Below are 23,273 nucleotides of genomic sequence, written 5' to 3'. Positions count from 1 at the left end.
AAGATAAAAGGTAGGGAGGAGGGACTTGGGGGAGGGGCGATGGAGATGTGATAGGTGGAAGGAGGTCAAGGTGAGGGTGATAGGCCGGAGTGGGGTGGGGGCGGAGAGTTTCCCTCGAACTCGGCACCGCCCTCCTAACATGCAATCTTCTTCCTGACCTCTCTGCCCCCACCCCACTCCGGCCTATCACCCTCACCTTGACCACCTTCCACTTATCACATCTCCATCGCACCTCCCCCAAGTCCCTCCTCCCTACCTTTTATCTTAGCCTGCTGGACACACTTTCCTCATTCCTGATGAAGGGCTTATACCCAAAACGTCGAATTTCCTGTTCCTTGGATGCTGCCTGACCTGCTGCGCTTTAACCAGCAACACATTTTCAGCTCTGATCTCCAGCATCTGCAGACCTCACTTTTTACACAAAAAGATCAGCCATGCTCCTACTGAATGGCAGTTCAGTCTTGAAGGGCCAGATGGCTGACTCCTGCTCTGAGTTCTTATGTTCTGAGGCAACTGCTAAAGATGATGCCAAGAGTCTGCAGAGGGACATAGTCAAGCTAAATGAGAAGGAGGAAGAGAGGTGATCTCGTTGAAATCTAGAGGCTTCTTAAGGGCTGTCACAGGGTACATGCTAAGAGGACGTTTCCCCTCAGTGGAGAGTCTAGGACCAGAGGGCATAATTTCAGAATAAAGGGGTGCTAATTTATGACTGAGATGAGGAATTCTTCTGAGGGCTGAATGTCTTTGGAACTCCTTGCCACAGAAAGCTGTGGGCAGGGTTCTTGTGTATATTCAAGGCTGAGATAGATCCTTGATCAGTAGGAGAATTGAGGATTATGGGGAGAGAGTAGGAAAGTAAATGTGAGGAATGTCAGATGGAACAACTGTGATCCTCCTGAATAGTGGAGCAGGCTTGAGAGGCCAAACTACCTACTCCTGTTCCTATTTCTTGTGAATTATTATTTAAATGGAGAATGACTACAGAAGGGTGCAGCATAGACAAATTTAGCAGTCCTAAAAAAAAAATTAGCATGGAAGTTCAGGCTATAAGGCCAAAAATCATTACCGTTATTTTCATAGGCAATGAATATTTTTTTGAAAAAGGAAATTTTGCTATAACTTTATAGGTCACTAGCTAGACCATTGTGTATAGTTTTCATCCCATTATCCGAGGAAAGGTATACTGACTTCATTGGTTGATGAGAAAACAGTCACTAGGTTGATCCCAGGAATGGAGAGTTTGTTTTTTGAGGTGAGGTTGCATAGGTTGGATCTGTACTCATTTGATGTTTAGAAAAATGAGAATGAATGACTCAAAATGTAGGCCATTTATTGTGGCAAAACAGAAATTGCAAGAGAAACTTAGCAGGTCTGGCAACATCTTTCGGGAGAAAATCATTAATGTTTTGAGTCCAATGACTCTTGAGAGTTCTGATCTGATGAAGAGTCATCAGACTTGAAGCATTAATTCCACAATTCCGCAATTCTATCAGATCTAGAGTTTCTACAACAATTCCTGTTTTTGTTTGATTTCTAGCATTTGTAGTTCTGTTTAATTAAAAGATTCTTCAAGCTTTTGCAAGGTTAGATATTTAGGTTTTCTGCCTTTGCGGGAGGGTCCAGAACTAAACGGCTTAATCTCTGAGTAAGAGGTCATCCAAGTTAGGACACAGATGAGGAGGAATGTTTTTCTGAGGGTGGTGAATCCCTGAAATTTTATTTCAGAGGGCTGTTGAGACTAGGTTGCTATCCTCTTGTGCTGACTGCATTTGTGTTTCCTGTGCATTTTTACCTTATAGCTCCCAGGTCTAAGTTCCGGGCTCTGCCTCCCCATCCTAATCCCCAGCCCATTGCCTGCTGCTTTAACTGACTGACTGACTCCATCTTTCTCTGCACTTCTGTGGTCAACATCTCCACTGTCAAGGCATTACATATGGCCTATCATCCACATGCCTGGCACAAGATATCCAAAATCAGTTGTCTAGTTTCAAGCTTTGTTATTGTAAGTGGCCACCAGGAAGGAAGAAGTGGCACTTCAAGGACATAAATCAAAGTAATACAGCATGGAAACAGATCATGTTCCCAAACTAAACTAGGCCCACCTGTCTATGCTTGGTCAATATCCATCCAAGGATTCTTAATATTTTCTGTAATATTCTTAATATTTTCAGATCCTATAGTATGTATTAAGCAATGAACTATGATAAATTTAACTGTTAGTGCTGGATTAAATTATTTTAAATGCGTTAAGGATTTCAGTTGATAGAAGACCTTAAACTGGATTATTTAAACTTTTGTGTGGTTACTTATTCACTAAAGATGTGTTTAAGGGGACAATTCGAGCACTGTTTTATAATCAAGGCCAGTATTAATATTGACTATTTACAGTTGTCTTTTTCTATTTTTCAGACATCTGTGAAGCATTTAGAATAGAAAGAACTTCTTAACCAGTTTCCTTTAAGACCACTGCATTTAGTGAGTATTTTTTTAACATACTTCTCTTTACAAATTAACTCTTGCACATGAAATTAGTTCAATGCATCTGATTTGGTTCATGATGTACCTTTTTATCTGTTTTCTCAGGATAGCTTGTTACTTTGGAGCACGTGTGATACTTGCGTATATAGATCTTATAGTACTAATATCCAGTCCTCAACATAATTCACACTGAAGTCATGATTGTAAGCCATAAATAAATATTTATATTTAAGATGTGGCACCATACTGAGGTGAATCTTTGTTGAGTCCATCATTTGACAGACTTCCTTTAGAAATGTTATTCTCCAAGTTTGAAAGCCTAAGAGCATGTTTTGAGAATTGCACTGTTTGTACAGCTGATTCCTTAAATGGATTTCCTATATTTCCTACATGTGCAAATTTCCTATATTTCCATACCAATATATTGCTTGATCTACATGCAGGGAAATTTGCTTTACTTGCAACGCAAGTTATATAGTTGAGGATGGAACTTAATGGAAATGTTAGTCAACCTTCAATTTGTGTTGCCAGGCTTCTTTATGGATAAGTTGACGTTGAATTAATGTATGTAATTTGGCCCTTTTTGTGATGAACTTCATTATGCATTTCTTATTGTAAGTTTAAAGCCATGTTTCCTGTTGATTGAATCTAAACCAAGGGAGTTTTATAATTATAGGGTTAATGAGTAACTAATTCACTTTTTTAAAATTTCAAAAAAGCTTGGCTGTTATCTGTCAGCCATCATCTAACTGCATTCTCCATAGCAATGTCTCTACCAATTAAAGGCCACTTGCAATCAATCAGAGCTGTTTTCACATACAATATAAAATGGTTTCCCCTTTACATTGGTATTCTTGTAAATGTCTTGTGTAAGACAAAATGCTTCATCAAAATGCCTTTTTCAGCAATGCAATTTTTTTTTTATATTAGTTAATAAATCTGAGTGAATCCTGGTTTATATAAAAAGTATATTCCATACATAAAGGCTAGATATGTATTGTAACAATACATCTTAGAGGTGTATATTGCAACAATGCATCACCTGATCAAAATCAGAAAGATGTGCACCATGTTAAAACCAAACATATTTTCTGTACGTCCTTTGACTTTGGTATAAGAGAGTGAGTAATACCTCTTGCAGGTTTACTGCATTGTTTGGAGTGGTTTAACCTCTTTAGTCTTCACTTTTACCAAGCTCTCGCCTTGTAATTGTTCCAAGTAATTGTTCATGTGTGATAGCAGATTCAGCTGGTGAACTGCTTTGAGTGAACCAAAGCAGTTCGGTTTCCTACTCTGTGACAGAGACATGTCTACCCTGGCATGCAAAGATTTAGTCTGGCAGACTAAACAAAAGTTCGGTGCTTCAAAGGTCTGAGGTGGTTCAGCACCATGTTGTGAAACACTTAGAGTTCAACAAGACCCAAAAGTGCCTGGGGTGTCACTTCATCTGGATTTATCTCCAGCTGGTTACCACTTGTCCTGGATAGATCAGAATGAGAGAGTAAGGCTGACAATGTGCAAATCTTCCCCTCTCTCATCCAATTGATGCATAAACTTTCTACATGTTGTCTACCAATTGTCATCAATCATCTTTGTCACACATCTGTAGCAATAGACGAACAGCAGTTGGGGCTTCATGTGAGCTGGGGCTGCAAAATTTCAGAGGCTGCCTCAGGCCATAAAGTCTTTCTTCACTGGAAGAAAGCCAAAGTGGAACTTTGCCACCCCTTGACTGATTTGAAAAACCCCTTCTCAAGATCATTTTCTTTGCCTTCCGACTTTTGAGTTGGGGATTAAGGGGAGGTCTGTTTCACCTCCCTGAACAGCAGGTACAGTGGCAGAGATTCGATGAACACAGTTGTAGGTCGAAGTAAAGGTGTCAGCAGTGGTCACTGACACGTGAAACTAATATATCATTATGGATAATGCCATAAACAGAGACCTGAGATTAAAACTGTGCTTGTAGAGAGCTGGAAAGGTGCAGTGTCCAGATCACCACCATCTACGAAGCTCTTTTATATAAAGCAGGTCAGCTCAAGGAAATGAATACAGATTGCTCATTCTTTTGGCAATTGCTGTGGGAAAGAAGAATGATCTGAAGCTCAAGTTTACTTTGTTGTCATAACTTATTTCACTAGAAAGTTGCTTTGCCTTTTTTAAGGTGTTAATGTTTGGCTGATGCTTAAACTCTCCCTCCGTGGTAACAGACAAGCAACTCTTATTGATGTGCACATTCCTATCATGACCAATCCTGATGAAATTGAGGGTAAAGTCTATGATGACCATTAATCTCTGTGCCAAAGTCAGACAAGTTTATTATTCCTTGTGCCTTGAAGGCAGGGGTTGGTGCACACACATCACTTGTGGACAGGTTAATCGGGCAAAACCAGTTGACATTTTTGGCAATAATTGTCTTTTACTGAAGATGTATGCTGAATACATCACCAACAGAGTTTTGCTCCACTAAAACGTCTTGGATATGCTCCTATACTATATGTTTAATTGACTATGTTGTCAACAATAGGTTGTGAATGTAATGAAAGTTATGAGGTGATTGTTGTTCTGCCCAGCATTTTATTTCAAAGTTAATCTGAAGATCTATGTTCTCAATGCTCCAAGGGTGTCAATGTCTGGAAGTGTCTCAATGTCTTGAAGTTCAAGACAGCAGTAATGAAACAATCTTGCTTGCTGAAAGTAGAATGTCAACTATGTACACTCACCAAATGAGCACCCTGACTGGACGACCTTCAGGGATATGGTATATTTCACTACTGTAGAGGCCTTTGGCCGTATACCTTGTAAGCATCAATATTTAATCAAAGCAGTGAGGAAATCCATAAACTACTACAGGAAAAACATTACCATATTGAAAAGTTATCACTTTCCATTCATAATGTCTACTTAAACAACTGCTGAATGTTCCAGTGAATGGTGGAGAAATGCGAGACTTAGCTGTTTCAGAAAGAAGGCCAACTTTGATCATAAGCAGGCCACAGAGCTTTGAAGAGATTTTGAGGATAGTTTGAAATTTGGCCCTTTGCTGTTAATGGGTCAACATTTCTCACCAAAATGGTCCAAATTCTAGAAAGGTACAAACAAATAGGCTGCCAAGATTGCCACCAGTTGCTGTCGTGATGATCCATCCACGCTGGTGGAAACAAATGCAACTGTTTCTGACCATTGTTCACGTGTCCTGGGTGATGGACTCTTCTGTCACAGTCACTAATAATGCTAAACAACAGCTAACTAACCAGCATTAGCATATTATTTTCTTTGCTGTGCTCTGAGATATTGGGATCACCACCATTTTAAGGCATCCAAATCAGATATTACGGGACTGGAAAACTAGGTAATATGAGAGAAATGCAGGCACTGACCAAGATTTCAGAGGACCAAGTTCACTGTTTCCAGTTTACCAGTATCTCTCACTGGTGGTTCAGAAGTTCTCAAATTCATATGCTACTTTCATCCTTGCAATCAACACAAATTGAAATAATGCTCCAGCATGTTCAAGGAAAACCCCCAAACTCAAGTTCAAGGTTATAACCTTCCAATGGAAGGAAGATTGTTTGTGCAACTGAAGATGGTTGCACCCAGAACACTACCCTAAGGAAGTTTGGGACTGAGGTGATTGTACTTGTCATTAATCAATCATCTTTTACTGCTACGTATGACTCCATCTCTCCAGGGTTCCTGTCAGTTCCATTTTTACTGCAGCCTTTTTATTCTGCCTCAATGTTACCTCCGCCCTGTAGTTCAGGAGAGGCCAGTTTTAGTGCGAAAGTGGAAAGCAACTTGAGAATGTCAAAGTGTGGAGAGAGACAGACTGAGACAGTTATAGTAGTGGAGTGGAGAGGAGGGTCTACAGGCTCAGGGCCCTCTGCCACTGCAGGCAGAGGATCTGATCAGTCTTTTGTGAAGCATGCAATCTTCAGTGGCAGCAGTGAGTCTTTGCAGATCTTACAGAGCCTAACTGATGTTAAGGACTCTCCACATCAGCATGCTTCCACAAGCAGGATTATGGTCTCCTTGGATTGCAGGGAGAGAGGAGGATGGGATGCTGGCATATGAGGCGAAAGTGAGGGCTGCAGATGCTGGAGATTAGAGTCCAGATTAGAGTGGTGCTGAAAATGCACAGCAGGTCAGATGGTATCAGAGGGGCAGGAAAATTGACACTGCGGGCAGATTCCTGATGAAGGGCTCCTCCCTGAACCATTTTTATTTTTTCCTGCTCCTTGGATGCTCCCTGACCTGTTGTGCATTTCCAGCACCACTCTAATCTTGACTGGCATGTGTGTTCGTCACCAATTGTGCAGTGAAGCCAGCTTTCCAATTGACTCCGTTATCCTTGTTCAACAAGAACCGTGTACTAATTGGTGTGCATTGGCCATCTCGTGTTAAAAGAATGCACATACAGCCACTCTTCTACCTCAAAATGTAATTTGGGTCCAGGAATATTAGAGTCTTCATAGAAAATCCCAGCAACAACAGACCTAAACATTGCAGTGTTATTGTAGCAAGAGAACTCTAAATCTATGACTTCGACATCACTGTCCAAAATAAGACACGGCAGGCAGAAAGGTCACCTCAACAAACAAGATTGGTCCAAAGGAAAATCAGTTGATGTACCACGGTGATTTCATTGTCAGAACTAAGATGGACACAAACCTCTGGATGGGAAGGGTTTGAGGCATGGTGAAATTAAACAAAAATTGAGTCCTCTTTAGGAATTGTCTCGAACCTGATTTGGTCTTAATGAGAACTTTATTTCAACAGAAATATTTAGGAATAGCCTTCAGCCTTTCTTGATATCACTACTTGAACTGGATGAAGAGTCTCCCCTCTGCTGGGGGCTGAATTGGACCATCCACTTGGGGTTTCTGGCTGAAACTGGATGTAAGTATTACTATCTTCTCCTCCTCTTTGCACTTATGTGCTTGGCTGACCCATCATTTGAGGATGGGGCTATCTGTGGAACCACTTTCTCCAGTTAGTTGTTTAATTCACCGAATGCAATACCATTGATCTGTTGGACAGGATTAAGCAATCCCACAACTATGGAATGCCGCTTTTTGTAACTTCACTGGGCTGATACCATTTTTAGATATATCTGGTGTTGCTCCTGCTATGATCTCCCGTAGTCCTCGTTGAACCAGAGTTTATCCTGGGGACTGTCAGGCCATGAGATTGCACGTTGTGGCTGAATATAATTCTACTGCTGACAGCATTTCATAAAGGCATATTTTTGAGTAGTTTTTAGATGTGTTCAAGGTCTATCCCAGACTGAACAATTGCGATGTCACACAACAAGGTGGAGTGTCCTCAATGTAGACTTTGGTAGAAGTGATTATTACATAGTCTTATACAATGTTGTCACGGACTAATGCACATGTATGAGGTGAGGGAATCCATTAGCGTCCCTGCTGATTACACTTGCAAGAAGTGCACCCATCTCCAGCTCCTCCAGGACCGTGTTAGGGAACTGGAGCTGGGGTTGGATGAACTGCGGATCATTCGGGAGGCAGAGGTGGTCATAGATCAGAGCTTTAGGGAAGTAGTTACTCCGAAAGTTATAGAGAGATGGGTGACAGTGAGGGGGAGTGGGAGGAAGCAGCCAGCGCAGGGACCCCCTGCGGTCATTCCCCTCCAGAACAAGTATACCGTTTTGGATACTTGTGGGGGGGATGATTTACCAGGGGTAAGCAACGAGGTTCAGGCCTCTGGCACGGAGCCTGTCCCCGTTGCTCAGAAGGGAAGGGTGGAGAAAGGTAGAGCGATAGTTATTGGGGACTCAATAGTGAGGGGCACAGGCGGTTTTGCGGGGGCGACAGAGACTCACAATTGGTATGTTGCCTCCCAGGTGCAAGGGTACGTGATGTCTCTGATGGTGTTTTCCGGGTCCTTAAGGGGGAGGGGGAGCAGCCCCAGATCGTGGTCCACGTTGGAACCAACAACATAGGTAGGAAGAGGGGTGAGGATGTTAGGCAGGCTTTCAGGGAGCTAGGTTGGAAGCTCCGAGCTAGAATGAACAGAGTTGTTGTCTCTGGTTTGTTACCTGTGCCACGTGATAGAGAGTCGAGGAATAGGGAAAGAGAACAGTTAAATGCGTGGCTACAGGGATGGTGCAGGAGGGAGGGATTCCGGTTTCTGGACAACTGGGGTTCTTTCTGGGGAAGGTGGGACCTCTATAAACAGGATGGTCTACACCTGAACCTGAGGGGCACCAGTATCCTTGGGGGGAGATTTGCTAGTGCTCTTTGGGAGGGTTTAAACTAACTCTGCAGGGGCATGGGAACCTGGACTGTAGCTTTAGGGTACAGGACCTTGAGTGTAGGGAGGTTAGGAACAAGGCATCGATCTCTAAGGAGGGTGCCTGTAAACAGGAACGTGGCTTGAAGTGTGTATACTTCAATGCCAGAAGTATCAGAAATAAGGTAGGTGAACTTGCAGCGTGGGTTGGTACCTGGGACTTCGATGTTGTGGCCATTACAGAGACATGGGTAGAACAGGGACAGGATTGGCTGTTGCAGGTTCCAGGATTTAAATGTTTTAGCAGGGTCAGAGATAGAGGTAAAAGAGGGGGAGGTGTGGCATTGCTTGTCAAGGATAGTATTACAGCGGTGGAAAGGACGATGGAGGAAGACTTGCCATCTGAGGTAGTTTGGGCTGAGGTTAGAAATAGGAAAGGTGAGGTCACCCTGTTAGGAGTTTTCTACAGGCCTCCTAATAGTCCGAGAGAAGTAGAGGAAAGTATTGCGAGGATGATTCAGGAGAAGAGTGAAAGTAGCAGGGTGGTTGTTATGGGGGACTTTAACTTCCCAGATATTGACTGGGAAAGCTATAGCTCGAGTTTGTTAGATGGGTCGGTGTTTGTCCAATGTGTGCAGGAGGGTTTCCTGACACAATATGTGGACAGGCCAACAAGAGGTGAGGCTATACTGGATTTGGCTCTAGGTAATGAACCAGGCCAGGTGTTAGAATTGGAGATAGGTGAGCACTTCGGGGACAGTGAGCACTTCGGGGACAGTGACCACAACTCGGTGACTTTTACTCTAGTGATGGAGAGGGATAAGTGTGCACTGCAGGGCAAGAGTTATAGCTGGGGGCAGGGAAATTATGATGCAGTGAGGCATGACTTAGGATGCGTGGATTGGAAAAATAGGCTTCAAGGGAAGAACACATGATATGTGGACATTGTTCAAGGAACAGCTATTGGGTGTCCTTGATAAGTATGTACCTGTCAGGCAGGGAGTAAAGGGTCTTGTGAGGGAGCCATGGTTTAATAAGGAATTGGAATTCCCTTGTTAAAGGGAAGAGGGCGGCCTATGTAAAGATGAGGCGTGAAGGTTCAGTTGGGGTGATTGAGAGTTATAAGGTAGCCAGGAAGGATCTAAGGAGAGAGCTAAGAGCAGCGAGAAGGGGACATGAAAAGTCCTTAGTTGGTAGGATTAGGGAAAACCCAAAGACTTTCTATAGGTATGTCAGGAATAAAAGGATGACTAGCGTAGGTATTGGTCCAGTTTAAGGATAGTAGTGGGAAGTTGTGCGTGGAGGCGGAGGAGATTGGAGAGACACTAAATCAATCCTTTTCGTCAGTATTCACTCAGGAACAGGACACTGTTGCTGATGTGAATATTGAGTCACAAATGATTAGAATGGATGACCTTGAGGTATGTAGGGAAGAGGTCTGGGGAATACTGGAAAGGATAAAAATAGATAAGTCCCCTGGGCCTGATGGCATTTATCCTAGGATCCTCTGGGAAGCTAGGGAGGAGATAGCAGAGCCATTGGCCTTGATTTTTATGTCGTCATTGTCTACGGGAATAGTGCCAGAAGACTGGAGGATAGCGAATGTGGTCCCCTTGTTCAAGAAGGGGAGTAGGGATAGCCCGAGTAACAATAGGCCAGTGAGTCTCACTTCTGTTGTGGGCAAAGTCTTAGAGAGAATTGTAAGGGATAGGATTTATGAACATCTGGATAGGAATAATGTGATCAAGGATAGTCAGCGTGGTTTTGTGAAGGGCAGGTCGTGCCTCACAAACCTTATTGAGTTCTTTGAGAAGGTGACCAAGGAAGTGGACGAGGGTAAAGCAGTAGATGTGGTGTATATGAATTTTAGCAAGGCGTTCGATAAGGTACCCCATGGTAGGCTAATGCAAAAACTACGGAGGTATGGCATTGAGGGTGCATTAGAGGTTTGGATTAGGAATTGGCTGGCTGGAAGGAGACAGAGGGTAGTAGTTGATGGTATATGTTCATCTTGGAGTGCAGTTACTAGCGGTGTTCCACAAGGATCTGTTTTGGGACCACTGCTGTTTGTCATTTTTATAAATGACCTAGAGGAGGGGCTTGAAAGCTGGGTGAGCAAGTTTGCGGATGACACGAAAGTCAGTGGAGTTGTGGACAGCGAAGAAGGATGTGGCAGGTTACAGCGGCATATAGATAAGTGCAGAGCTGGGCAGAAAGGTGGCAAATGAAGTTCAATGTAGCTAAGTGTGAAGTCATTCACTTTGGTAGGAGTAACAAGAAGATGGATTACTGGGCTAATGGTAGGTTACTTGGTAGTGTGGATCAGCAGAGGGATCTTGGTGTCCATGTACATAGATCTCTGAAAGTTGCCACCCAGATAAATAGTGCTGTGAAGAAGGCATATGGTGTACTGGGCTTTATTGGTAGAGGAATTGAGTTCTGGAGTCCTGAGGTCATGTTGCAGTTGTATAAGACTCTGGTGCGGCCTCATCTGGACTATTGTGTGCAGTTTTGGTCGCCATACTATAGGAAGGACGTGGAGGCATTGGAACGAGTGCAGAGGAGGTTTACCAGGATGTTGCCTGGCATGGTAGGAAGATCGTATGAGGAAAGGCTGAGGCACTTGGGGCTGTTCTCATTGGAGAAAAGAAGGTTTAGGGGAGATTTGATAGAGGTGTATAAGATGATTAGGGGTTTAGATAGGGTTGACAGTGAGAACCTTTTTCTGCTAATGGAGTCAGCTGTTACTAGGGGGGACAGCTTTAAATTAAGGGGTGGTAGGTATAGGACAGATGTTAGGGGTAGATTCTTTACTCAGCGGGTTGAGTTCATGGAATACCCTGCCAGTAGCAGTGGTGGACTCTCCCTCTTTATGGTCATTTAAGCGGGCATTGGATAAGCATATGGAGGTTATTGGGCTAGTGTAGGTTAGGTAGACTTTGGTAGGCGCAACATCGAGGGCCGAAGGGCCTGTACTGCGCTGTATTTTTCTATGTTCTATGCTACTCGGATTGGTGAGAATGAGGGGTTTTTTTTTTGCCCCTCTGGTTTTCTTAAGAGACCCATGATGCAGACCCAATTTAGCATCTATGTCCTTTAGAATTTGGCTAGCTAAATGAGGTTTTAGCAGAGGGTTTTCTTGCCAAGATTTGACCTGATGGAATTTCCTGGGGTATAAAGTCAATATTGAAGATCTCTAAGGCTACTCCCTCCTAACTATGTACTACTGTGCTGCCACTTCTGGGTGTCTCCTGCTTGTGGACCATGGGTTTTGGAATGTTACCTGTCAAGCTTGCTTCAATGAATACACTTACCATGCTGATATTAGATTTATTTGTGGAGCAGCTCTCAGTTTAGATATGGACACCCAAATGTTAGTAAGGAGGACTCAACACTGTTGTTTCCAGTGCCTAGTTCAATGCTGAATGTCCTACCCATTTATTCCTTTCCTTAAGCATAGTAGTTTTAATATAATTGAATGGCTTCCTAGACCAGTTCAGAAAGTACTTTAAAAACACTTGTGGGTCTGGAGTCACACACCAGTCAGATCACTGAGAAGAATAGCAGATAGTAGTGAACGAGATGGGCTTTTTTATGACCATCAACAATGCTTGTCATTAGTTTTTAGCTTCAGAATTTTTCGGTCACCAGTAGGACGCAATGGGTAACAAGGCTCAGTGGTTAGCACTGCTGCCTCACGGCACCAGGGTCCCAGGTTCGATTCCAGCCTCGGGCGGTTGTTTGTGTGGAATTTGCGCATTCTCCCCATGTCTGCGTGGGTTTGGGCCCTTGGATACTGAGGAGCGAGGTGGTAAATGGCAGGTGTTACACCTTTGGCAATTGCAGAAGAAGGTGCCTTGGGGCCGTGTGGGGAGTTGGAGGGATGCTGATCAAAGCGAAGGAAGAGTAGACCAGGGTGTCCACGCTGATGTTGCTCTAGAAGTGGATACTGATGGGCTGGTTGGTAAAGCCAAGGGGAGCTATTGCAGGAGGGAAAGAGGGGGTGAGAGCAGAAGTGCGGGACATGGGTCAGACCCGGTTGAGGACACTGTTGACAAGTGCTAGGGAACCCACGGTTGACTAAGAAGGTGGAGATTTGAGAGGCTCCCTTGTTGAGGTTAAAAAGTGAGGTCTGCAGATGCTGGAGATCAGAGCTGAAAATGTGTTGCTGGTTAAAGCACAGCAGGTTAGGCAGCATCCAAGGAACAGGAAATTCGACGTTTCAGGCCAGAGCCCTTCATCAGGAATGAGGGAAATTCTTCCTCATTCCTGATGAAGGGCTCTGGCCCGAAACGTCGAATTTCCTGTTCCTTGGATGCTGCCTAACCTGCTGTGCTTTAACCAGCAACACATTTTCAGCTCCCTTGTTGAGGTTGCCCTCATTGGAACATATGAGACAAGCACTGGGAGAATGGAATGGAGTCCTTACAGGAAGCAGGTGCAAGGATGTATAGTTCAGGCAGCTGTGGAAGTAGATGGGTTTATCGTGGATAACGGTGGCCAGTTTATACCCAGAAATGGAACTGTAAATGTCGAGGATAGGAAGGGAGGAGTCTAAGTTCTCCCAGGTGGAAGTGAGGGAGGGGTAGAAATTGGAAGCGAAATCGATTCAACTTTTCCAATTCAAGGGGAGGGAGGGAAGTAGCACCGATGATATCATCGATATATCAGAGAAAGAGTTATGGGTGGGAGAACAAGGAATGTTCCATTATCCCACCAAGGGACAGACATAACTGGGGCTCATGTGGGTGTCCATGGCCACCCCTTTGACTTGAAGAAAATAAGAAGTGTTAAGAGAGAAGTTAAGATGAGGACTATCTCGGCTGAGCAGAGAAGGGTGAGGACAGTTAAGGCCTTTGCCCCAGGAAGAAGCAGAGAGCCCCAAGGCCATCCTGGTGGAAGATAGACATGGAACATCAGACCATTGTATCACGATAACTAATGTCATTTCATCTGGCGATTTTTACCCCCTGCCCCAAAACTGCCTCCAAGCTGTTATTCCCCCAGCCCCACACAGCTCACTACCAGCTATCCTTACCCTTAATAAATTCTCTTTTAACTACTCATTTTCTGAGAGGAGTAGCCATGGGTGCTGTCTCTTTCCATATTTTTAGGTATCTAAGGCTGTCTGCTTTTTGCTCTTACATTTCACCCTAAAGGAAACATATTGGCCTTGTTTTCTGCCTGCTTCTTTTCTGTATATTTATTCTCTAGTAGCTATTCCCAGTTTACTTTGGCCAGATTCTGCCTTTGTTGTGAAAGAATCACCCAATGTTCTATATAAAAAAAATACCAGGGGTTACAGAAAATCCTTCACTAAATTAAACATTAATCTTGCAAATCAAAGCCGTGGGAGCCAGCAAAATGTCTTCCATGACTCCCCACAAACTCTTTGTTCTTCTGCAGTTTATACAGTTGTTACCATGCTTATTGGATAATATTAGCATAACCAATCATGCTGGCTTGCTTTGTCTTTCTAAACTAATCATCATCTGCCACACTGGTTCCCTACATTACACTCAACCTATCACATTGCCCCACCATCATCTTCAGCATTAGCTCATTTACCAGTGATTTAAGTAGATTATCATAAAGCACTACCATTGTGTTACTGGAGCCCTGTAACATGAATCTGGACATGCATTGCAACAGTAAGTTAACTACAAACTGCCAGGATAACTTACATACTCTTCTCTTCCACCCCACCCCCAAAAAAAATCCAAAACACTTGTTTGTAGGCCACTTTTTTCCTTTTCCATAACAAATTTAAAATGTATGGTGTTGTGGTCGCTATATCTAATATGCTCCCCCATTGCCACCTTGAACACCAATCTAGCTTTGTTTCCCAAAACACACTATCAACATCCTGCAAGTTAACACTGACCAGAAAACTGAACTGGAAGAGCCACCTAAATACTGTGGCTACAAAAGCCAGTCAGGGAATGGGGATTCTCTGGTGAGTATCTCATCACCAGTCTCGCCAAGGCTCGTCCACCATCTACAGGTATGCTCTCCTCTTGACTAGATGAGTACTGTTCCAACAACAATAGAATCTTGACACCATTCAAGATTAAATGGTCCACTTGACTGGCAGCCATTAACCCTCGTAAATAATCACACCCTCTAACTTTGATGCAAAGTAGCAGCAGTGTGTACCACAGCAGCAGCAGCAACTTGAGGCTCATTTGGTAGCACCTTCCAAACCACCAACGTCCTCCAACTAGAAGTAGTGCAGGAGTTGCGTGGGAACACCATCATTGTACGTTTGTGTCCCAGCCACCAACTTGCTTTGGAATGGTGTTGGTGTTCTTTCACTGGTGATATGCCAAAATCGTGGAACACACTTTTTCCTACTGTGGATGTCTCCACACCCCAATGACAGCAGCTTATCAAAAGATAGCTCAGCATCACAGTCTCAGGTGGGTATGGTTTGGCAAAGGATGCTGATCCTGGCAGGAATGCCCATACCTTGTGAACAAAGAATTAAAATATGCAACTAATAAATGGGAATAGCATGTTGCACCTTAAATCCTTTTCCTTATCAATTAAGTGTGTTTTAAATCCTATAATATTTTCCAACTTGTACCTGCCCTGAACAGTTGTTAGATGTGAAGTAATTTACCCTTACAGTTTGAAATATCGTAGTCTGAATCAAATAGGATTTTCAAGATAGTGTTTGTCCTTTTTCTTAATGTGTTTTCCTAACTTGTTTTTCTACAATACGATAAAAAGTGATTACAGATCAAAATTTAAATGTTAATGGTAATAAACTCAATTGAAATATTAAACTTTATATATGAAAAGTTAAAATTATAATCTAAATATTACAAATAGTGCATGATCACAGTAGTCCAAATGTATTGCACCTCCAGGTGGTGCTATGTGCACAAAGTTCTGAAACATGGAGGGCACACAAATTTGAAGACATTTTAGAGCAAAATTCCTGGAAAAATATTTCTTCAGAGTTTAATGTTGAGTACCTTTCAAGAAGACTACAGTCTGCAACTCTCCTTGAGTTCTGTTTCTCCTTTCCCGCAAAAGGGCGATGCAAAGTGCACACAACTCAAAATATCTTCCTAACTGAGCATGGTTTTGACCCACATCAGCCATAATCTAATATTGGAGCAAGTTGAACCACTTCTGTCCCTGTTTGTCAAGCTTCATTTTCCTCCTTATAACACATTTTCAGCAATTAACTAACCAATGAAAAGACTTTGTCTCCTGTTTCTGTCACTGATATCCCTCTTGCCTTGATAGTCTGCCAGCAGCATTTCCCTACTTCACTCCTCCTACTCTTATCCTTGGCAGACAAGCTCTGGTGAGATCGGTGATGAGGTACTCACCAGAGAATCCCGACTCTTCAGCTCTTGCAGTCACAGTATTTAAGTGGCTCTTCCAGTTCGGTTTTCTGGTCAGTGGTAACTTGCAGGATGTTGATAGAGTGGGATTTAGTGATTGTTGATGATGAATTCCAGAGATATAGTTAAATAATTTACAGCATGGAAATGGATCCTTTGGTCCAACTCATCCATTCCGACCAGATATCCTAAATTCATTTTGACCCATATCCCTCTGAACTCTTCCTATTCATATAACCATGCAGATGCTTTTTAATTACCAACCTCTGCATGAAACAGTTATCCACTAGATCCCTTTTAAATCTCATCTTATACCTATGCCCCCTAGTTTTGGACTAGCCCACCCTGGATAAAAGTTGTCTATTTACCCTGTCCATGCTCCTCATGATTTTATAAATCTCTATAAGGTCACCCCTCAGCCTTCAAATTCCAAGAAAAATAGCCCCAGCCTGGTCAGCTTCTCCCTATAACTCAAACCTTCTAACCATGGCAACATCCTTGAAAATCTTTTCTGAACTGCAAGTTTCACAACATCTTTCCTATAGGAGAGAGATCAGAATTGCAAACAGTGTTCCAAAAGTGTCCTGTTCAATGAACTGCACCACTGTAACATGAGCTCCCAACTCCTATGCTCAATGCACTGATCATAAAGGCAAGAATACCAAACATGGCCTTCACTGTCCTGTTGACCTAGGATTCCATTTTCAAGGAACTAAAAACCTGCACTCCAAGGGGTCTTTGTTCAACGTCAAAAGCTTGTAGCTTCAAATAAGCCTGTTGGACTATAACCAGTGTCATGTGATTTTTAACTTCATCCACCCCAGTCTAACACCGGCACCATCACATCTTTGTTCAGCAGCACTCTCCAGAACCTTACCATTAAGTGTTAAGTCTTGCCTTCATTTACTTTTCCAAAATGCAGCACTTCCACATTTATGTAAATAAACTCCGCCTGCCACTCCTCAGCCGATTAGTCCATCTGATCAAGGTCCTGTTGTACTGAGGTAACCCTTACTGTCCACTACACCACCAATTTTGGTGTCATCTGCAAACTTAATAATTATACCTCCTATGTTTGCATCTAAATCATTTATATAAAATGATGAAAGCTTCCAGTCTGAAAAGCAACACTCCACCACCACCCTCTGTCTTCTACCTTCAAGCCAATTCTGTATCTCACCTTGCTAACCCAGTGGAACCTTGTGAAACGCTTTACTGAAGTCCATCTAGATAACATCCACCACTCTGCCCCCATCAATCCTGAGTTTTTTTTGAAGCAGTAACAATCAAGTTAGTGAGACACTATTTCCCAAGCGCAAAGCACGTTGACTATCCCTAATCAGTTCTTGCCTTTCCAAGTACATGTAAATCCTGCTCCTCCTACTCCAGTCTGTATGTTCCCAAATATTGATTCCATTTCTTACTGTAGCCTTGGTTTAACTGTCAAAATTAACATGGGTACCAGTTCCCCACATGCAGAACTCTGGACATTGAGTAGTGATTTTATATCAACGGGACAGTTTCAGATGTTCAATCAATCAAACAGCACCGAGAGAGATCTGTAGATTCATGTTGTACTTGGTAACCTTCAGAGTTGGCTTTTTAAAATTATTTTACATCAAATTTCCAATTTACTGCATTCCATTTTATATTTAATTTATATATACAATTATTTTCAAGTCAAAAATGCAGCATTGACACATTAAAGGAGATGGCATTTCTAAACCCATCTTATAAAGAAAACAGTCAAATAAAATGGTTTGTTTTACTGGTATGACACATTCAAGAACTTGTGGTGCTAACTTGATGGGTTGTCCTGATTTTAATTTTTCTCTTAAGGAACATTTTGTTTCAAAGGCATCACAAAAATGAACAGAAAGCATGTGATCAGTATATTATAACAAAACATAGAGGTTATCACTGAACTACAATATAATTTATTAACTGAAAGCTTTTTGTATTTCTATAGTTCAAGTCTTAAATTTGATATTTATTTGTCCTTTCGATCCTTTTGTTCGATGTTGACTCAACATTCAATTTCATGTGTTTCAATATGTGAGAGACAGAGTGCAGATTATCAAGGGCATAAAGTCATCACCCTATTGTGGCTGTATACTATTGTGATTCCACCACAATGTCCCATTTCACATGATGTTAAGGACTGGATTTACATCCTGATTTAAATCCTTTATCCTTGTAAGAGAGCTGCATCATGAGAGTTGCAGTTCACAAAGCCATTTGAAAATTGGAATTGAGCATACTCAAATAATCGAGTAGCGACTTATTCAATAACTTAGTGGATTGAATAACAAGAAAACAAAAGTACAAAATAAATTTATTCTCAGTATTTCTTAATGTTATTTTCAAAATTTCAACTGTTTGGAAGACCAGAGGAAAAAAAATTAGGATGCAGTCTGGGGAAGAATTCAGTAACTTCCGACTGCTTAGGTGCTGCAAATCTCAATCTTATCAACTTATTCCTCCACCTCTTTTGTCAACAGCCATCGATTACCTGTCCTTTTCAGTTCCAAAGAGTAATTTCAGACACTGAACTTTTAACTTTTTTTCCATCGATACTGACTGACCTGTTGTGTTTCTCCAGTATTGTTTTATTTCTGATTTTCAATATTTTCAATACTTAATTGATTATTTTTTAGGCATTGATATGAAACACGTTGAAACCATTGTTTAAAAAAGTCATGCAGATTTATTTATTCGTAAAATACCTGAACCCGCATTCTTTTTTTTTAAAGAATGTACAATGCTTCAGTTGAGACCTTTCGTAATCTTTCCTTTAATTGTGCTAAAAATGCTAAGAGTTGTGATTCAGCAGTTGAAGCAAACATCATTAACTATGCTGTGCATTTCCTATCATAATTGTAAAGGGAATCTGGGAAGAGGTTCGTTGCTTCATATTCAAGAGAGGGTGTATAGATTGTTGGACAGAAGAAATATTAATATCTAATATGGCAAATGTAAATTGAAGCAGCTTGCAGCACTTCTTAAAGCATATTATCATTACTCTGTCTAGTATTTAGTTAAACTGTGACCTTGAATGTGCATGAACTCATTGTTTGTTCGGCTTTTCCAATTCATTTGTACGTTAGTGCTTTGAATTCAAACGTATTGTTATCGAGTCTAGATGACTTCTTCTCAGCTGATTTGAAGTGTGGAGGGTCAGCATTTATGCACATGTTTGGGTGATTCAAAGTGATCAGAACGTGAGTGGCAGAACAGTGGTGTGTGTAACTGCCAAACAGGAAATAACAGACAGCCCCAATGGGGTGGGGAGAGAGGATATTATAACAATGTAATAAGTAAAGCTAAAAGAAAGGAAGGAATCAAGTGGATTCACAATTTGAAGGTGTTGAAACCAATATTAAGTTTAGAAGGCTGTAAAGTGCCTAGTCTGAAGATGAGATGTTGTTCCTCCAGTTTGTGCTGTGATTCACTGGAGCATTGCAGCATGCTGAGGACAAGCAAGTGGACATGCAAGCAGGACACTGTTAAAATGACCAGCTACAGAAAGGTCAGGTTCATGCTTGTGTACAGACCGGAGGTATTTCACATAGCAGTCACCCAGTTTGCATTTAGTTTCTTCACTATAGAGTAGGCCACGTTTGGTGCAGTGAATCCAATTTACAAGATTGGAGGAGGTACAGGCAAAATGCTGCTTCATCTGGAAAGACTGTTTAGGCCCTTTAGATGGTGAGCAGAGAGGAGGTGAAGAAGCAGGAGTTGCACTTTCAATCCCTAATCACCCCTTGCCTCTCTAAATGCATACAAATCTTTCTTGTCAGAATCTCTAGCAATTTACACATCACTGTCAATAGTATAACTTATCTAACATGTAATTTTAAAATGTAGAAATGAAACTATTATATCGTGTGAGAATGTTGTTACGACAGGGATATATTTACTTCTGTTAAAATTTTAGTGTGAGAACATTCTTCTTCTCAGCCTAACAGTATTTTGGATGCAGCACCAATTATTTGTATTTACATTGTTTTTGATATAATGTTTAATATAAATGTATAATTATTTCAGAATATCCCAAGATCTTTTAAAGGATCAATATTAAATGAAATTTTGTATTTAAATGCTGAATGGATTTGAGGATTTTTGATACTTTTAATTCATTCGCAGGATGAAGGCATCACTAGCTAGGCCAGTATTTGTTGCCCATCCATAATTGCCCACAGAGCAGTTTTCAGAGTCAACCACGTTGCTGTGGGTCTGGAGTCATGTGTAGGCCAGATCAGTCAAGGATGGCAGTTTTCTTTGCTAAAGAACATTCATGAACCAGATAGGTTTTTTCCAACAATTGCCAATGGCATCATGATCATCATTAATTTCCTAATTCCAGTTTTTTATTGAATTTAATCTCCTCCATCTGCTGTGGTGGGTTTCCTGGGTCTCTGGATTAACAGTCCAATGATAACACAGCTGTGCCATTGCTTCCCCTGATGACTAAAAGTCTTTATTGAAGAGAGATGTTTTCAAGAGTCTTAGAGGAGAAAGATATGGAGAGATTTAGGCTGTGGATTCTAGAGCTTGAAGCCAAGTAGCTGATAGTACGGCTACTAATGGTCATGTGAATAAAATTCAAACATGTCGGAGGACAGAATTAATTCAGGAACTGAGAATGTTACAGCGCAGTACAGGCTCTTAGGCCTTCGATGTTGCGCTGACCTGTGAAATTAATCTGATGCCCATCTAACCTACACCGTTCCATTATTGTCCATATGTATGTCCAGTGCCCATTTAAATGCTCTGCCAAGAATTTTACCATTAGCCCAGTACTCTGTGTTCCTGTTATTTCTTCTGAAGTGAACTACCTCATACTTTTCTGCATTAAACTCCATTTGCCACTTCTCAGCCCAGCTCTGCATCTCATCTATGTCTCTCTGTAACCTACAACATTCTTCAGCACTATCTACAACTCTGCCTATCTTAATGTCATCAGCAAATTTACTAACCTATCCTTCTATGCCCAGCTCCAGATTATTTATAAAAATGACAAAGAGTAATGGCCCCAAAACAGAACCTTACTGCATACCACTGGTAACTGAGCTCCAGGATGAGCTTCCCATCAACCACCACCCTCTATCTTCTTTCAGCTCACCAATTTCTGATCCAGACCACTAAATCACTTTCAATTTTGAAACTCAGCATTTTGTGCAATAGCCTACCATATGGAACCTTATCAAACAGCTTACTGAAGTCCACATATATCGCATCAACTGCCTTATCTTCATCCACCTGTTTGTCATTTGCTTGAAGAACTCAATAAGGTTAATGAAGCATGCCCTACCCTTCACCAAACCGTGTTGACTCTCTCTCTAATCAAATTATTCCTTTCCAACCCTATCTCTTAGAACCTTTCCAACAACTTACCCACAACCAAAGTAAGACTCACTGGCCTGTAATTATCAGGGTTGTCCCAACTCCCCTCCTTAAACAAGGGAACAACATTCGCTGTCCTCTAGTCTTCTGGCGCCACTACTGTTGACAATGATGACATAAAGATTGAAGCCAAAGGCTCTGCAATCTCCTTCGTGGCTTCCCAGAGAATCTGAGGATAAATCCCACCGGTCCAGGGGTCTTATCCATTTTCAGATCTTCCAAAATTACTAAAACCAACTCCTTGTCAACCTCAATCCCATCTAATCTAGTAGCCTGTACTTCCGTATTCTCACTAACATTGCCCTTTTCCAAAGTAAATACTGACAAAAAGTATTCATTTAAGCATTTCCCCTATGTCCTCCAATTCCACACACAACGTTCCACTACTATCTTTGGTCATAATCTTACAATAGTCATTCATTTTATTCTTGATATACCTTCAAAGGCCTTAGGGTTTCCCTTGATCCTATCTGCCAACAACTTCTCCTGTCCCCTCCTGACTCTTCTTAGCCCTCTATCTAGATCTTATCTAGCCCCCTAACTGAGTCTTCACGCCTCATTTTCACATAAGCCTTCTTCCTCTTGACAAGAGCTTCAACTTCTTTAGTAAACCATGGCACCCTCTCTCAGCAACTACCTGCCTGCCTGATTGGTATATACTTATCAAGGACCCGCAGTAGCTGCTCCTTGAATAAGCTCCACATTTCAAATGTGTCCATCCCCTGCAGCTTCCTTTCCCATCCTATGCATCTTAAATCTTGCCTAATCTCATCATAATTGCCTTTCCCCCCGTTATACCTCTTTCCCTGCAGTATATGCCTATTCCCGGTCTATGGCTATTGTCAACATAACTGAATTGTGGTCACTATCACCAAAGTACTCACCTACCTCCAATTCTAACACCTGGCTGGGTTCATTCAACAGTACCAAATCCAATATGGCATTACCCCTTGTCAGCATGTCTACATACTGTCAGGAAATCCTCCTGCACATTTTCGCTGAAGCGCCAGAAGCTGAGGGGTGACCTTATAGAGGTTTACAAAATTATGAGGGGCATGGATAGGATAAATAGACAAAGTCTTTTCCCTGGGCTTGGGGAGTCCAGAATTAGAGGGCATAGGTTTAGGGTGAGAGGGGAAAGATATAAAAGAGACCTAAGGGGCAACTTTTTCACGCGGAGGGTAGTACGTGTATGGAATGAGCTGCCAGAGGCTGTGGTGGAGGCTGATACAATTACAACATTTAAGAGGCATTTGGATGGGTATAGACTAGGAAGGGTTTGGAGGGATAAGGGCCAGGTGCTGGCAGGTGGGACTAGATTGGGTTGGGATATCTGGTCGGCATGGACAGGTTGGTCTAAAGGGTCTGTTTCCATGCTGTACATCTTTATGACTCTGATATTGAACAAAAACTGACCTATTTAAACTACTTGAACTATAGTATTCCCAGTCAATTTTGGGGAAGTCCCCCATAACAACTACACTGTTACTTTAGCTCTTATCGAGAATCATCTTTGCTATCCTTTTCTCTACATCCCTGGAACAAGTTGGGAGTTTTCTATTTGCCTCCAAAAAGGTGACCTCTCCTTACCTGTTTCTAACCTTAGCCCAAACTGCCTCAGTGGAGAGTCCTCAAACATTATCTCAGCTGTTGTAATACTACCCTTTATTAATAATGCCACACCCCCACTTCTTTTACTGTCTTCTCTGTTCTTGCTGAAACATCTAAATCCTTGAATCTGCAACAACTATTCCGGTCCCTCTAGCCATAATCCCTGAAATG

At 42.0% G+C, this 23,273-nt stretch overlaps 1 protein-coding gene across 8 annotated transcripts in view; it reads left to right on the top strand.

Annotated features, from left to right (window-relative positions):
- The window catches only part of LOC132819067 (guanine nucleotide-binding protein G(I)/G(S)/G(O) subunit gamma-12), a 136,424-nt gene that overhangs the window by 51,885 nt on the left and 61,266 nt on the right, over positions 1 to 23,273 (top strand). For 4 of the 8 annotated variants that reach the window (XM_060830398.1, XM_060830397.1, XM_060830393.1 and 1 more), the window contains exon 2: positions 2,410 to 2,475. The exons of 1 other annotated variant lie outside the window; for it this stretch is intronic. The gene's annotated coding sequence lies outside the window, so the exon portion shown is untranslated. Of the gene's footprint in view, positions 1 to 2,409; positions 2,476 to 7,254; positions 7,375 to 23,273 lie in introns of all 8 variants that reach the window. 3 more of the 8 variants (XM_060830399.1, XM_060830396.1, XM_060830395.1) reach the window with 1 other exon arrangement.

This window comes from Hemiscyllium ocellatum, chromosome 9 (genome assembly GCF_020745735.1).
Source record: "Hemiscyllium ocellatum isolate sHemOce1 chromosome 9, sHemOce1.pat.X.cur, whole genome shotgun sequence".
Classification (NCBI taxonomy): domain Eukaryota; kingdom Metazoa; phylum Chordata; class Chondrichthyes; order Orectolobiformes; family Hemiscylliidae; genus Hemiscyllium; species Hemiscyllium ocellatum.
The sequence above is the reverse complement of the archived record's forward strand: the minus strand, read 5'-3'. Positions and strand labels throughout refer to the sequence as shown.